Here is a 5,422-nt window from a genome sequence, read left to right on the forward strand (position 1 = left end):
ATGAGTCTGTTAGTGTCAGTGATGGAACAATGTGTGGTGTCAGAGTTCAAGCAGCAAATTAAGTGTAGTGAGGTGAAATAACGACCAGCTTAAGTCAGTTGGAAACTAATTTTTCCTTTTATTTCATAGGAAGTAACAACTAAAGTCCAGTGAATTAAAATAATTGCAAGTTTAGGTGTGGTGGAGACTTGTTTTTAGACTTTGTTGGATGGGCAACCCTTGGCCAAAATTACACTGCCACTGAACCCATGTTATAACTGATACAATATAAAATAAACTGTCTTGCAATGGATTTTTTCAAAGGCATCCTTATCATGAATTGAGGGTGCGCAGTACTGTGTATGAAATATTCATATCATATTAGGTCAAATAAAGCCATGCATCCTCTTAAGGAATCCTCATACTGAGGCTGATGATCTCTGGTGATGACTCTGAATACAATGATAACTGTAAGGAAATACTTGATACTGGATTTTGATACTTTCCATCCATCCATCCATCATCCAATCCTATGTTGCCCCATAAGGAGCATGGAAGCCTGGGGCTAGGCAAGTTGGTCCTGACATTTAAGATGAGAGTGACCAGCCTCAATCATCTCTGGGTGGCATTATGTAGACAATAAACCCCAACCAACCCTTAGATATAAACCTACAGACTCAATCCGAATGGAGCACCTAATTACCCACTAAACCACCATGTGCCATAATTTGGTTGTATGGTTACCATCCAGCATAGTAAATGGTTTCCTGGTGTAAAGGAAACTATTTGGCTTGTCATTCAGTGTAGAGTCAACCACAGGTAGAAGGAAGAGGAATGAATGAAGGGAAAAAAAACAGAAGAGGGAGTGTAAAATAACCCATAGGCAGAAGAAGAGGAAAAAATGAAGGAAGACAGAGGAGGAAGGAAGGAAGAAAGGAAGGAAGAGACGAAAGGGCAAACACCCAAAGCAGCACTACATCAAGTGAGTGGATGGTGAGCACCCCCACCTACCACCACATCATTGATTTATAACAAATTATGCCTATATGAATATAAATGTTATGCTATTAAGTCCAGACTATACAGTATTACAGAAAAATAATACAATCTCAGCACTCACAATCTCCAGCACACCTTTCTTCAGTCTGGTTATACGGTATCTGCCGAAGATCTTAATTGCATAGGAAAAGACAACAAGCTGCCAAAGGTGTTGCACCAACACATACTTCTTGCCATCACATTCAACCTCCAAGAACAGTATGTAGTTTCCAGACCTCAATCTGCAATTAAGAAACCCTTGAATCAAATGAGACATTCTTATTCGTATTCTTTTTACTGTTGTGGCTTCAGATTCATCTGGACATGAATGATATGGACTGTAGGCTGAAGCTGCCCTTCTCCAGCACTCCACAATCCCCCATTCCAGGGACAAGCAGGGAGCTGAGGGGGCAACGAAAACATCTGGCTATATCAAAGCCACTGCATAAAGGCATCCCTCTAAGCACCTGAATAAGACCCATAATCTAGGTGACTAGGAGTCTTGGTAGCACCTCTTCCTTAGCAATTTATTTTGCATTTTAGTGTACGTCTTAACATTCTCCTAAATGATAGCTACTGTAGCTATTTATATCATTTTAATACTGGCATAATTTGCATTAATAATATCCACGAGGATACAAAGATGTGCAGAGTGAATTGCTAAGGAAGAGATATTATGAAGTCTCCAATGCAATGGCACACTCTGAGGGTGCCACTGGCCACTCCTGTATATGTCTGACCACCTCAATGGACACCCTAAATTAACAAGGGAATAAGCTCCCTCCCATCCCATTACAGAGTTCTCTTTTGAGTCACCCCATGACCAGGCTTGATCAGCCTTTGGCTACAAATTAACGAGGGAATAAGCTCCCTCTCATCCCATTACAGAGTTCTCTTTTGGGCCACCCCACAACTAGACTTGGTCAGTCCTTAGCTACCAGCGATTTAATATCTTAGCCACGCTTCTGCTCTAAAGCCACTCAGTATACAGACCTGAGTCAAACAATTGGTAAACTAACCTTAGACTGTGACTCATGGCAGTAATCCGTCCTACTACACGGACCATTTCCTTAGTGTCTTGAGGTGCCATTCTGTAGTTCCTGTTCACCTGAAAATCAGTTTACACTAGGGTTTCTGGTGGTCTAGTGGTTAGAAAGCCCTAGCTAGAGTGACAGTATAGCACATGAAAGTATGCTGATCATCTACCTTTAAATGCACTTGATTATGATGGCCTAGCCTCAGGCCTCAATACTCTGAAGTGGGTAAAATGGAATTGGGTGTTACTGTACCATGTTTTTATTTACAGTAGAATTACTGTGTATGCACATAAAACGTTACTTGTAGTACTCTTTGACCAGACAAAGATCCCTAACCTCTTCCAGTTTAGGTGATGGCATCATGTTGCCACATGGGAGGGTTGAGATAACTAGTAACCAATGAGACTCATTCCTACCTCATAAGGCTCATCAAATATCATGAAGCCAAGGAGACTCATTCCTACCTCATAAGGCTCATCAAATATCATGCAACCAAGGAGACTCATTCCTACCTCATAATTAATTCTCATCAAATATCATGCAACCATGACTTAGTACTGTACAGTGAGCCCAAGGTGCACATTTGGTTATGGCGGTTTTTATCATCACTAGATGAAAATCTGCATTCCTGCTTTTATCACGTTCTCAGTTAAAAATCATTGCTATCGCCCATCTGAGCTGCATACTATGATAGTGCAAAATCTGTGGTTCCTGACAGCTTTGAGGGATTAAATGACAAGTCCTTACTAAAGGAGTACTGGTACTGTAAATTCCAGCCAGTGGAGACCACTAACCCCACCCTCTAGCCTCAGAACCCCTTACCACAAGCCCATTTCAGGTCTCTGTAAGGTATGTGCGTCTTCCTTATTGTGCCCTATTCACCATTTCCCATTAACCTAACCATTACTATGTGTGTTTCTGATACCGTTTGGTACTTGCCATAGCAGTATGGATGTCTCTATTGTTGTAAAGGGGAAAATTTGGGTTTATGACTGGGGTGCCCAGTACCTATTAGGATAAATCCCATAGGTTCTCTACTTTCAGTCGCACAATTTCATTATCTCGCACTAAATGCAGTAGTGGTACCAGTTATGTGCAAAAACAAGGGCTCACTATACTGTGTTCATGTGGGAGTAAAACAGTTTCAAGTGAAAATACATCTACTATTGCTACTTATACAAGGTGTGAACAAACACACACACACATATCCCATAGTACCCCCTCCAAGGTGTAGCTTGAGGTCCGAGGCAAGGTTACTGCACTCCAATATATATGGTACTCAAAAGGTAGATGACTAGCCTACTTTCTTTGATGGCATTACATAATTAAAAAACATCCTGTCACCACTTGGGAACTGAACCTGTGCAAAACTGTGTCCCTGACAGAGATGTTATTACCACAAGACTACTGTACATGTAAACATAAAAGAGAGCTGTAGTTGTTCTTGTTTGTAGGTGAGCCACAGGCTGTTGCCTTTCTCTTGCAGTCAAGCTTCCTCCTTTGAGGGGTTGGAGAGGGGGTAGTTTATGGACTTTCAAAACAACTATGCAGCTCTGCCATCCAGTAATATTGGTGCTACTGTGAAGTGACCATCTTTCAAATCGTGTCTGTCCTCATTATAAATTATTTTTTCCAAGTTCAGTATTCTAGCTGAGTAAAGCTACAGAAGTATCATCCATTAAAGATCCATACCAGCTGTATGAAACCGATTTTCTACATTGTTTCCCTTAATCTACAGTATCAACTGTACAGCAAGAAGGGAGAGAATGTGGAAAACATCCCTAATTTATGACAAGGACTGCCTGTACAGTAATTGGCTATTTAAACAAGGCAGGTAAGTTTTTGAAAATGCTATGTTCCCCCACTGAAAGTATAGAGGCCCAGGGCTAGGGTACTGCAATCAGGTATACTGACAGATGACCAGCCTACTATCCTTAATGGCATTATGTCATCAAAAACATGCAAATCTCCAGCCACCACTTAAAGATGAAACCTTTGCAAACCACTCTGAATGTGGCATTCTAGCCTTTGTTAAATGCTGTTAAGAGTATGTATAACAGAGTAAGGGCTACAGTTTATGTGGAAGGTGGACTATGCGAATGCTTTTATTTGAATTTTGGCTTGATACAGAAATGTTCCCTGTCACCATGGATCTCTTGCAGAAATACTCTACAGTACAACTAGGGCAGTGAATTCTGAAGCATCCCTGCTGAGGGATGGTGGCATTTGGAAGTTGAATGTGCTGTTTTTTGATGATGCTGTTTTGCAACGTGAAGATGAGTGGGATTTGCAGATCTTGGTGAATAAGCTTGGAGGTATGTCCATTATATTACATTCAGAGCCCATGGACCATACTAGTATTGGCCTAGGATATGCAGCTTAAGTCTTTGCACTTGACAATAGCACTTCGTCTAGCAATGTTAAGCCATCTCTCCTCACTCTCCTATCCGGAAGGTTTGTCTCAACACAGGACCTCATCCAACATCTTCCATGTCTGCTTGTGAGCATTTTTCCCTCCACATTCATGCCTGTAACCTTACGAAATGTCACTCTGCCTTCGTCCCTATCAGCACATCCAAACCATCTTATTCCAGTTCACATCACTTTTATTTCATTAAGAGTAGACTATCACATCTCTTGTGATACTGTATTCAGAACTCAGTTCTAGCATCAGTGATGCCTTACACATCCATCCTTTCTGTACGTTCCAACTTACTCATACCCTCTCCTGTCACTTGTCGAGTCTCACTGTCATACAACATAACACTTTTCCCACATGTTTTGTATAGAGGACTCTTAGCATGGAAGGAAGGCCCCTTCGTTGTCAGAATAGGCAGTTTTCAAAATGAGTGCGGCTGACGGTCGACGAATCACTGATTCGGCATTCATTTACCGAATCGGCACTCGAAATTGGAAAATATTTTAATTCTTATCACATTATTGTCTCATACACACCTAATTATCTGAAATCCGGTAAAAAAAAAATTAAAAAAAAGGGGGATTCAGAGCGAAAGGGTGCTAAAGTTAGCCGGTTTTGCCATTAGCTCGCCAACTTGCCTTGATAGACTTCAGTTTTGCATAAATATTCAAAATGCAAATAAATGTATTGACAGGCATATTTTTTTCCTATTTACCGATAGCTTGGCAATGATCCGTGCTTATTTTCCAAGATTTTGAAGCTTTGCGGGGTGTGTTTTTGGTCCATATTTAGAGCTTTAATGTGACCTCTTGATGTCTGGGATAAACTCTGTTAATTATATAGATGATGTTTTCAGTACTATGAGAGAGTTTAAGTTAAGAAAGAATGTGCATAGAACAGGTAAAGAGAGTACATTATTGTTGATGGTCATTGCCGCTAACAGATTCTC

Source organism: Coenobita brevimanus, chromosome 78 (genome assembly GCF_032717465.1).
Source record: "Coenobita brevimanus isolate Jiangsu-jjx chromosome 78, ASM3271746v2, whole genome shotgun sequence".
Lineage (NCBI taxonomy): Eukaryota > Metazoa > Arthropoda > Malacostraca > Decapoda > Coenobitidae > Coenobita > Coenobita brevimanus.